This window comes from Pleurodeles waltl, chromosome 2_2 (assembly GCF_031143425.1).
Source record: "Pleurodeles waltl isolate 20211129_DDA chromosome 2_2, aPleWal1.hap1.20221129, whole genome shotgun sequence".
Classification (NCBI taxonomy): domain Eukaryota; kingdom Metazoa; phylum Chordata; class Amphibia; order Caudata; family Salamandridae; genus Pleurodeles; species Pleurodeles waltl.
In genome coordinates this window covers 293,084,170-293,096,265 of record NC_090439.1, presented here as the reverse complement: position 1 = coordinate 293,096,265, position 12,096 = coordinate 293,084,170, and the positions used below count along the sequence as shown (strand labels likewise).

Sequence of the window (12,096 nt, the reverse complement as noted above, 5' to 3'; positions counted from 1 at the left end):
CTGTCTGCTTCCAATCCAGAGTTAGCACGTATTTAATGTAATAAGGTATTCTATCGCTAACTTATTGGAGAGGTAGACCTTACAATAGTGAAAAACGACTTTGGGAGTTTTTCACTCCAAGTCTGGTAAACCTTTGGCACACATGTCCTACTTTTTAAATACAATGCACCCTGTCTTTTGAGCCTTTAGGCCTAACTAAGTGGTGATTTACATGTTGTAAAACGGAAGGTTTAGGCATGGCTAAAGGTTTATATTGCCGATCCGAAATGACCGTTTTAAAACTCACCTCAGACTGCAGTTGCAATCTTGAGACATATTTTGAAGTGCTACTTTAGTGGGTGGCACAATGTGTGCTGCAGGCCACCTTGAAGCATTTAATTCACAGTCCCTGGGCACATGTAGTACTATATACTAGAGGCTTGCATGTAAATTAAACCTGCCAATCAGGTGTAGGCCAATTTTACCATATTTTAGGGAGCACGCACAAGCACTTTGGCACTGGTTAACAGTGGTAAATTTCAGAGTCCTAAGGTCAACATGAACAAATCCAGCAAAACAGGAAGAGTGAAGGCAAAATGTTTGAGGCAAACACGCACAAGCACTTTAGCACTAGTTAACAGTAGTACATTTCAGAGTCCTACGGTCAACATAAACAAATCCAGCAAAACAGGAAGAGTGAAGGCAAAATGTTTGAGGAAATACCATGCCAAGGATGTAAGGTCTAACAATGATGATCATCCCCTCTCTTGCTGAGCACATCACGGAATTCTCTATAATCTGTAGGAAGAATTTATTCCTCATGAGTTGTCTGCAAACCTTCTGTGGGTAGAGCTGTCCATCAAGCAGGTTGGGCTCTGGCAGTTTTTCATTTCTGGACAAGTATAACAATGAGTCTTACTAATATGAGAAGGAGAGAGTGATTACATGATCCTGACAACTATTCTGAAGATTATGGATTTTTACCCAGGTGACTCCCAATACCCAGGGAAATGCTGGAGCATGTATGACATCGAATGTCCTCTTTGTTTAGGGCTGGGTGAATTACAGTTACGTCAGACTAATCAGAGTAATTTTGATAACTCTGCATTACTCTTTGATGCGGAATTACCAATAATAACGTGATTACACCCACTCTGGCAATCAAGAGTAGTTTGTGGGAAAAACACAGGCAGCCTTTACTTGAATTTAGCACTGTTTATTGGTGCAAAATGCATCCTCGTGTCCATTTTGAACACAAGGGTGCATTTTGTGCTAAGAAACTAGCTTTAATTGCTGGGAGTAAGATGCAAGAAAATCCTACCCCAAGTGCCCATTTAGCGAGTGTTGGAAAATGGGTTATTGGTAGGGCAGGTAGGTGCCTACACCTAGCAACAAGCCACTAACCTCCACATAGGTACAGTTAGGTCTCAGTAAATTAATCCCAGCTCAACCCTTGGTAGCTTGGCAACGAGCGTCAAGGCTTAACTTAGGAGACAAAGTGTAAAGCATTCAAATATCACAAAACAGTAATTAAATAAAACACAGGAAACAGTTTAAAAATCCAAAACCAATTTATAAAAATAGTTTATATTTTTATCTTTAAAATGACACAAAAACGATTAAAATCGGTTCAGGGGAACCGGAGATATGAATTTTTTAAGAATTATTACTTTTCTAGCGCTTAGAAACAAAAAGCGCCAATCGGGTCATCTGGTTGCACCTCGACCGGGGCCGACCGCGATGGAGCCCTGCTCGGCTACAGGTCGCAGGAGGCCTCGGTTAAAAAGTTACCTTCTGACTTAGTCTTTATTTTGAAGTTTTTCTTCACTGGGACGAACCTGCCAGTTGAATCCGACCTCCTGGAGCCCTTGTCCGGATACGCGATGTGGGTTTCCTCGGTGGAGACTTTTACCTTCGGACTTAGTCGTTTTTTCGAGATGAAAATCCTTCGACCGAGGTAAACCTGGATCTTGATCCGACGTCCATGGAGCCCTTCTCGGATACGATGGCTGGGTGGTCCCGGTCAACTTTTTACGTTCGGACTTAGTCTCTTTTTTGGATGTTTTTCTTTACTGGGACGAACCACGAAGTCAGGCCGGGTCGCGGTTGAGGCAAGCCGGCTAGAATTTCCACGGCGGGTCGGTCCCTCTCTGGAGCTTTTTTCCAAAAATTCTCAAATCTTTTCCAAACTTCTGGGGCTTCACCCAGATGTTCTTTTAAGGTTCTTTTGGGGTCCACAGCTCACCCCAAGGGTCCAGAAGTTCTGTGATGGTCCTTGGGGGTGCGGACTTCAACTCCCAGAATGCACCTGGAGCAAACTCCTTTTTGGCCACTGGACAGTGGTCAGCTGGTCGCTTTCTTCAGGAGTTGGTGCAGGGGACTCTGGTTTAGCAATGTTTCACCTGTAGCAAACAGGGAGTCCCTCCTTGAACCAGTTGAAGCCAGGCAAAGTCCTTCTTGTGGTGAAGCCCAAGTGTGCAGCTGGTGCCGTCCTTCTGAGTGCAGGGTCGAGGTGCAGGCCAGGGGTCCAGCAGGGCAGTCCTTCTTCTTCTTTAGTTCCTTTCTTGTTGAATTCTGGAGGGGATCTGAGGTGTGGGTGCAGGTCTGCCAGTTTTATCCTTGCTCCTGGGTGAAAAGCAGGGGGGCCCTGGTTCTCCAATCAGGGACAGGGTCGTCCCCCTGTGATGACCACTTCCTGGGAAGTGTGGCAAAAATCCATCCCAGAAGGCAACAGTCTCTAAAAATCCAACATGGATGAATCTGATTTTTGGAGGTTACATCTGGCTGAGCCCACCCACTGGTGTGGCTAAAAATCATAAACACACCCCTCTCCTGCCCTCTCCTAATCTAATCAAGGGGGCACCTAGCTGTCTGGGGTTGCAGTATGTGGGGGTGTTGCTGGGTGCTGCAAATGTCCTTCTCTGCCTTTGAAGACCAGTTTGGCAGCCCTCCCCCTTCCTGCCTCACCATCTGCTGAGGGGAGATTCTCTCCCCCAAGCACATTCCTTTGTGTGAAGCCTGGCCACTTCACAGCTCATCAAGGCAGCCTGGCAGAAGCTGCTGCAGGCTGGCCAATCAGAGCACAGCAGCAAAAACAATGCAGAGCTGAAATTGGCAACTTTTTAGGTAAAGTCTAAACTTTTTACCTGAACTAGTTATATTAAATCCAACAACTGGAAGTTGTAGGATTTATTACAACAATTAATTTGATACCAAATTCTTGGTATGCAACATTTAAGGAGACTTTAAAATTTAAAATAAAGTCTGCCCATTCTAGCCTATGAAGGCCATTTACTTCAATGAGGGAAAAACGAATTTGGCTGTTTTTACCTCACCAGGGCTTATAAATCTATTTTTATAAAGTCCCTGCTTATAGTTACATGGCACCCAGCCCTAGGGGCACATAGGGCACACCTTAGGGGTGACTTATATGTAAAAATAAGGTAGTTTAAGACTTTGGAAGTACCTTTAATTCCAAAGTCGAATTTGCATATAACTTTAATTTAAAAGCAGCCAGCAAGGCAGGCTTGCTTTTAAAATGACACTGGGCACCTCAGCAATGCACCTAGGTGTGCACCACCTATGCTGTGGTCCCTAAACCTACATGCCCTACCATATACTAGGGACTTATAGGTAGGTTAACTTAGCCACTTATAATTAGCCTAATTTGCATATCCATTTTACACAGAGCACAGGCCCTGGGACTGGTTAACAGTACCCAGGGCACCTTTAAAGTCAGGAAAACACCAGCAAAAAGTGGAAAATGGGGGCAAAAAGTTATGGGGCCTCTGCAATCAGCCCTGTTTTCTCACAGCGAGCAGTTGCTTGAGCTCGCTATTTAACTTCTGTTGCATCCTCCATTTTGCACTTGAGGAGTCATTTTTGCACTAAGAAATTAGCACTAAATGTTGAATTACCCTTCTCGCATAATTTTGTGTAATCTTGCAGAATTGTTGGGTCATTCCATAATTACACTACAACCTACACGTAACTATGCAAGTTATGTATACCCCTAATTTTTTGTCACAAGTAGGATACCTTCTGTTACATATTGTCCATTTCCCAACTCATATCCTTTTCATCAATGGCTTTTATTGCCTCTGTTTGCATTTATGGACATTCAGTAACTTTCTGGAATATTTGATAAATGAAACACACTAAGTTCCCGAAGTCTATTTGGGCAAACATGTGAAGGGGCAAGGCGAGAATTGTCAGCAAAACTTCCAAATTGAACTGGGCCATGTTCTTTCTGACAGACTGTTCCTTTTATTGTGGATTCACCATAGGTGTGAACTTTAGCAGAAAGCCTGCCCGTTTCTTTACATTGCCTCGCGTAGTTTCTTTGGCTTCCATAATAGAGATAGTCCTAATTTTCATCTTATTTTCTTCTCTTCTTGAAAGAGAGCTTTTTGAAACATAAACATACCAGTCTGCATCAACTCATGTAAAGATTGACTGGCTTCTGGTTTTTTACCATAGACAGAATCTTGCTTTACTCGTTTTCATTGCACCTTTTGTGAATTAACTTGCAAGATCAGATCAATTAAGGTGTTGGTCATTGTTGGTTGGCCCAAACAGCTAATCAACTAAGGCTAATGTAATTGTCAGTTCTTCTTTACAGCCTTGATAGGAGGCTGCTACAGTAGCCTCGTTGGTCCATGTGACCTCTGCCATTAGTAGACTGTAGTAGGAAATATATATCATCCATTCCCCTTTTTCAGAAAAAAAGCAATCTGTACATGCGATTTAGGTGGTCTGATGTTTGCTAAAATTGTGTTGTATTAGAAACTGAATATAATTTTAAATCAACTGCTATTATTTAATATCAAAGGAGTCACCCATATCATGGGAGCTTTAGAAAGATAAGAGAGCAGTGATGACATCTTAAACATATCATTAGGAAATGCCTGTGCCGTTAGCATGTAATGTAATTGACTTTGTGCTAGAAATTATTGTAAAGTTAAAGTGTAGCAAAATGCCGCTTGTGCATGGCCACCCCCATTTTGTGGTTGAATTTTCCTGCTAGTTTTTGGGCTCTGCACAATGGGACCATGTTGTCTAGTGCCCGGTGTTTGTGCTCTGACCCCTAAAGATGCCAATATGGTACAAAGTGTACCGAGGGCTCATAAGTTAAGTGTCACTAGTGAACTGCAGCACATATTGTGCCACTACTAGAATGAGAATTCAAGGCATGTCTTAATGTCCTCCCCCACAGCCACTAAATGATATCCATAAGGTCCTGGGGCCCTTAGATAAGTGTCAGAGTTTAGTCTTCCTGACTAACTGTAAAAACTGGGACTTAAAGTTTTTAAAGATTTTTCAGTCTGGAGAACACAGAGCTGCGAAACAAACCTGTCAAGGCACTCTGACTGCTGCTGGGCCAAAGGCAGTTTGCTCCCCTCAGGGGTTTTCCACAGCAGTTAATCCATTTCAGAGGGACGCTGCAGAGAAGGAATCTGGCCTAGTAGAGCCCTGTTCAGCCACAGCTTGCCAGCTGGAGAAATCTGACCTGACAAAAGTGACAATGTCACCGGGTGAAGGCGCCAAAATTATCCAGGCTGTAAGGGACCTTTCTTGAGCCCAAATTTTGAATTTCCCTCGCTTGACGTTTTTCCAACAAAAGTCAATGACTTCAATGGGACATCATCCAATGGCTCTTTGGCCTTGAGGAACCCATCCCTGCCACAGCCTGCTGCCTTGTCCTGCTGAAGATTTTTAACAATGGTTTCAGAGACTAGGGGCTTCATTTACAAGGCCTGTGGTGCAGGGCGGCACAGCAAGTGCCTTGCTGTGTTGCACTGTGCCACCGGGATAGGGCAGAAATGCGCTGTATTTACAAGATACGGCGCATTTCTGTCTTCTCCCCCAGTGCTGGCTCACAAATTGCTGCCTAACGCCAACACAGACACCCTTTCACCATAGTGCAAGCGTGCCTGCATTATGGATCACCTACCTACACAAAAACAATCACAAGGAATTTTCCTCTTTTTATGTGTGCTGCATGGTGAAGCACACATAAAACAAGGAAAAAAATGGGAAGAAATACAAATATTTCTCCCCTTTGCGTCACTCTTACACCACCCCTGCGGTGGCGTAGGAATGTGACGCATTCGCTGACTTGTTAATCTGGGAATGCACCAGATCCATTCCGGTTCCATGGGTGTTGCTTGGGTACACCCCAAGCAACACCAATGGAATGCCACTTTCACACAGTGTTATGCATGAATGGGGTCCATATTCACAAGGCTGTGACAAGCCAAGCAAGGTGGCTTTGCAATATGGGCTGCCACACTGTGTCACTGCGTGGCAACTCTGTGAGCGCGTTTGATGATCCTAGTGAAGTTCAGGGTGAGGCTTTGATTTTGAATGAGCCGAGGGCGTGCATCCCCTGTGTTCCTGTTACTTTGCTCCAGCTGTGATAGTTGGCTCTGTGGTTCTTGGTGGTGGTGTGTTGAGCACCAGCGATGGTCAAGTGAACGATGCTGTGGTCGAACCAGGACAGTGCTGTGACGTGGCTGAATCTGACTTTGTTGCTAGAGGTGAAGAGGGGATTGAGTGTGTATCCAGCTTTGTATGTGGGTACAGTGACTTTGAGTGAGGCCTATGTTGCTCATGGAGAGTGGTGGAGTTGGCATTGTTGTGATTGTCGATGTAGAAATTGAGTTGTCTGAGTAGGATGTAGTGGTTGGAGTCGAGGGCTAGTGGTGCAATAACGTTGGGGATGGTGCCACAGAAGGTGGGTCAGGGTCCTAGGTGTGTGTATACGAGGGTGTCTCTTACAGTTGTCTTGGCCTCGGTTTGTAGCTGGAAATTGAGGTATTCCATGAGGGATGTGGTTTTTTTGTTGGTGGCAATGCATCTAATTGTGTTCTTGAAGATAATGGCGATGCCCCCGCTGTGTTTGTTGGTGCAGTCTCAGTGTAGGGTCTTGTAACCGTTGGGTAATGCAGTGGCCATGTCGGGATTCAAGAAGGAGTTTAGCCAGGTTTCGTGATGAAGGCCTCGTCGGGTTAGATGGAGATGATGTTGTCCCAGATTTCAGTGGCGTGTTTGCATAGAGATCAGGTGTTGAGCAGGATGCATTGGGTTGTTTATAGTCTTCCGGGTGGGTGTGGCAGGAGAAGCAGCAGCGTCGGCAGGTTAAGGGTCCCTTGGTTGCTGGAGGGGAGGCAGTGCAGCAGTTGCTTTTTATCCTGGGTTCATGGCTCTGAGCTACACGGTGGAGTAGCAGTGGCTAGTGGGGGGCCACGGTTCCTAGCGTTGGGTGCGGTCCAGGCGCAGATGGGCTTCCCTTTGGCGCACCTGTGCGCGCCCGCTGTAAAGCCATGCTGCGGCCTCTATTAAGTAGTTCTTAGGGGAGGGAGAGGCACTGGGTGGCGGGAAGAGGGAAAAGGCAGGAAGTGCGCAGGCGGGAGAGGAGGGGAGTGGGTCAAGGCATGATAACCCAAATAATATCCCACAGGACTCAAAATAGAAAAGAAAGTGCAGGGACATAAGCATCTGGGTGCGAGCTGGTAGAAGCAGCGGAAAACCAATGCAAACAGGCAAATTACTCCCAGACATGGAACTGCAGGTTTATTTCCTATTTGTTCTACGGCTATCTAAAGTGCACTGGAAGTCTTGCTTACAACTTGAAAGGTCTACAAAGATCAGTTAGAACTATCGTCTCTGGAGGAGTCCTTGTTAGTCGCCATCTACCAGCTCTTTAAAGCCTGCGTGCATTACTTATTATTCCCTTACAGCGCTATTGCTCACAATATGTTCAAAATGCAGCAAAAATGTTAATAATTTAAAACACCAGTTCTTGAACGTACATCAACGTACTTAATTGCCCAAACCTAAGCATTTTTGGAAAACAGTAGCAAGTAGACTAACTAATTGTAAGGGAACCAATGGCACTGGGTGAAAAACTATCATTAGGTTGTGCATAGCAGCGTGCCTGCACTGCTTTTCAACCTTTTGTAATCTATTCTGTGGGCTTCAAGCACACCCATCTCACACCCTTCACTTTCATTCATTCCTGGTCTTGCTTTTCAACAATTCCTGATGTCATTGGTAAATAGTTTACTTTTGTCCTGTCTTGAGGCTCTTTTGATATGCCTTGCAGACTGACCCTATTACATGGATTATTGCATAGTTGTCAAAATACTTTCAGGAGAGTGAACTACTTTTTTCTTTTGTCTCTCCCCTTTGCGCTCCATCGCAACTATGGGGCTTTGAGCACGAACCATGCAAACTAGATCGGCAGTATTGGAGTGTTTGTTACATTGTTCACACTGTTACCTAAAAGGAGTAATTTCAATTTTGCTTTTGCCTCTCCCATTTGTGCTCCATGGCTTTAAAAAAAACCTTGTAATTGGTAAACGCTTTACGTAAATAAAAACACAGAAGTCATCAAAGCAGCTCGCCCAGCACAGCGGGAAAGCCGATAATACAATATTCACTACAAATGGGGAAACTCACCCCATAATACTTTGCAAGCATTCTTTTTCAAAACATTTTGCCCATAACTCAGCCTGTGGTGGTCCTAGGACAATGGGACCACCACCAAAACGTTCAGCACAACACACTCTTTCTCTCTTTCTATCTATGCCATCTCTGGGTCCCCGCTCAGGTTAGTGTGGACCCCAAAATAATAACCCCTCCCATCATTCAGTGTCTCTTTCTACTTTTTCATTGCTGGAACTTTTGTTTTATAGCTGAGAGTAGTTTGAAAGGTTTAGTTAGTAATGTTTTTGTAGTAGATTTCTTAGTAATTAAAGTATATAATACATTGTGCTCTTTAAAAGCTAAATATGGGGTTACGCTGCATTATTTTTTGCTTTTCTGTTTTTATGTGGTTGCGTTCTCCAGGGGTTAACTGTGTGATTACGTGACTGTGGGTGAAATGCATAAAAGTATTTTGCTTTTGCAAACAGTGTGAATCGCAAAATTTCACTATTTGTGAATGCAAAATAGCCATTCCGAATGTATGAAAGGCATTGTCAGTCCCATTTTAGGGAATTGTAACTTTTTGTGATTCCCTAAAATTATGACTCCAAATAGAGAATCGCAATTTGCATTTCTCTAAATATGACATCGCAAATAGGGATTACTTATTAGTGATTTCATAAGTACATGCATGAAGCATTTTCTAAATGCAAAATGGGCATTTAGGAAATTCTATTACCGTCAACTCCAAGTTGACGGTAACTGTGTGCAACTTTTTAAAATACATACAAAATGCATTTTTAAAAGTGCCATGTAGCGCACTCATGCCTTTAGGGTATTTGGGTACTTCATGTGTGCGCAATTAATTTTTGGGGTGCATCAAAGGGGGCCTTAGGCCCTCGGCACCCTTGGTTTTGCATTTCCTAATTTGCGATTCCCTAATATCAAATCGCAAATTAGTAAATGCAAAACCATTCGCACCTATGGGCCTGAAGGCACATAAGAACGAATGGAGTTTCATTTCTTAACAGTGATTCCCTAATAGGGATTGCAACTCTGTAGGAATCACTATTAGGGAATTGCTATATTGTTACATTCCATTTCCTAGATCGCGATTATGTAAATTTCACTGTTTAGGAAATGCAAAATGAAACATTGATACATCTGGCCAGTGTTTCTTACAAATGGTATTTGTTTTGGTGTTCTCTAGGGGCTATTCTGAGCATTACATTCAACATACTACAATATTCGCAGCACTTGGAAACTTGCCCCATAATGCTTTGCAGGGCATTCTTTTTGCAAAACATGTTTGCACATAACTTAGCCTGTGGTGGTCCTAGGACAGAGGGACTGCCTTCAAAATGTTCACCACAAGGATCTCTTTCCGTCTAGATCATCTCTGAGTCCCCACAATAGGTCAGTAGGAGACCCCAAAATAATAACCCATCCCACCATTCAGTGTACTTTTAAGCTTGCTTATGGCTGAACTTTTTTTTTTTTTCTTTTTCCCTTGGAGTAGTTTACGTTTTAAGGGACTTGTCTGAAACAATATTCTAGTAGGCCTACTGGCTCTTTAGTTATATGCAGAGCTACTGGAATTATGTAACAGAAAAGGCCAAGATATGCAGCAGGGTTGATTAATTTATGTAGCAAAAAAAAATCTGTTATACATTTACAACACCAAGAGCTTCATCTCAAGTAAATGTGATATCTATTGCACTGCAAATGTTTGTTTTTAATGACATTTCCAAACTAGAAACTCAAAACTCACTCTCTAAACAAACAATATATTTGGGATGGACCCAAAAGGCAGTCATAGTAAGAATGCCAATAATAAGAAGAAAACGAAAGGGAGATGCAAATGCAAACATCAACAGCTGGATGGTTGACTTGTTAAAGTTAGTGCCTACAGAAAGGTTAACTCTTACTTCATGAGACAGACTAAACTTCTTCGATGGAATCTGAATTAAATCTCTGATTCTTCTCCACAAAATATGTACCTCCTAGTCCATATGCTGAGAATTTTGATCGATGACATTGATGTAAAGACAATTTTATTTTTTAATGAATTCTTTAGAAATAGGAAGAAATAATGTTCTTGTTTCTTGCGTGAAAATAATCTAATGCAGTAGTAATGTGTTAAGCATTGATTTTGTACTATGGCAAAAAGTAATGAAAATGAAATTAAAAGAAATGGAAAAACGTTATGCCAGTAAGTATCTCTTTTTATCTTTCAGTCCCAGTCACCGTAGGCCCAGTTTCTACTTTGTTGTGTTAAATTAAACAACATGAGACTACCAGACTCCTGAAGAGAGAGCCCTATTTGAAGCTACAAACAACCTTTTTAGCAAGTCCCTCCATTAAGCTGTTTCAGCAACCTAATTACAACAAGACATATAAAACAAGTTTTTTTTAAAGAATGAACTCCATAAGAATTGTAAGTGTGCAAATGCTGGTTGTTGGCCAGGAAGCCCAGATCCACTCATATCTTTGATAATATTTTATCTCAAAGGTGTCACATCTGGTTCCCAAACCTCCCAAAGAAGAAAAGGGATCATTTCGAACCCACTGCAGAAGAATGAAGGGCATCACAAAGGAATATAATTGAGATGGGATTAAATCATGTAAGGTAATCTCCTTTGAGGAGAGTTCTTTACTGTTGCAAGTCCATATATTTAAGTATTTAAAATATTTAAGTATTTAATGAAATATGAAATGTGAGTAAGGTACATGGTGGTCCTGTTACACACTCCTGCATCACTATGGAATTAGCAGTGGAGTTTTCCGAGATTGTTATCATATCATTATTTGATGTGATAAAGTTTTATTAATCTATCCCACTGTTTTGTGGTTACAGACTCTTCAAAATATGTGGTGTTAGTTTTATATGTATAAGAAGAACACTTGTGAGCCCATCCATTTGTATGGACACCTGGTATGAGATCTGGGAGCATCAGTGTTCGAGTAAATAAAATTGAGAACCCATGAATATCGAAATTCTAAAATTATGACCCAGACAAAAATCATCTTAATTTGTATTCTGTCATCAGAGGTTTAGATCCCCCTAAAGTGAAACAGTAATCTTGATTCAGCTGTATATATGTGTTGAGTGTCCAGTTGAGATTATGCGATGTGCAGGACTCTGCACTTTGGAGTGTTTTCCATGCACACATTTCGTTAGTGAACCTGGTGAAATGTCAATGGTAAAAATAGCAACGGATATGAGAAAATCAAATCATGCATTAATACTTTAATGCCCTATTCCTGAGTGAAACACTCAGAATGACCTGCTAATTATGTACTTCTGTATTTCCATACCCTCCAATATTGAAGGTTCCAGATGTTAAATTACCAGTATGGTCTTCTACCTAATAAAGAACTAAGGGCCAGATGTACCAAAGGATTTTACCCATTCTGTGTCCATGGGAAAATGTGTATGTACATATGGCCCTAAAGCCCTTTCAGTGTATGTACAACAAGGCTATGGCTAAGGTGTCATTGTGGTTATCAATCTATAGTTTTGCCCCCAAATTAAAACTATTTTTAAGCAGTGCCTTTCTAAGCTCAAAATGTTTAAAACACTGCTGCTGAATCTGTTTTAAGGTAATAGCAAAGAGTGGTCCTCAGGGGAAGTGTAATACACATTTGTTTTTATTGCCTTGTAAATAGCACTGATGCACGTTATTG

The 12,096-nt window shown here is 42.2% G+C and overlaps 1 long non-coding RNA gene across 1 annotated transcript in view; it reads left to right on the top strand.

The window, feature by feature from the left end:
- LOC138282332 (uncharacterized) overlaps nucleotides 1–12,096 on the top strand; it is a 116,358-nt gene that overhangs the window by 51,987 nt on the left and 52,275 nt on the right. Inside the window, exon 2 of the long non-coding RNA XR_011200923.1 lies at nucleotides 10,922–11,033. This is a non-coding gene — a long non-coding RNA (uncharacterized lncRNA). The remainder of the gene's footprint in view (nucleotides 1–10,921; nucleotides 11,034–12,096) is intronic.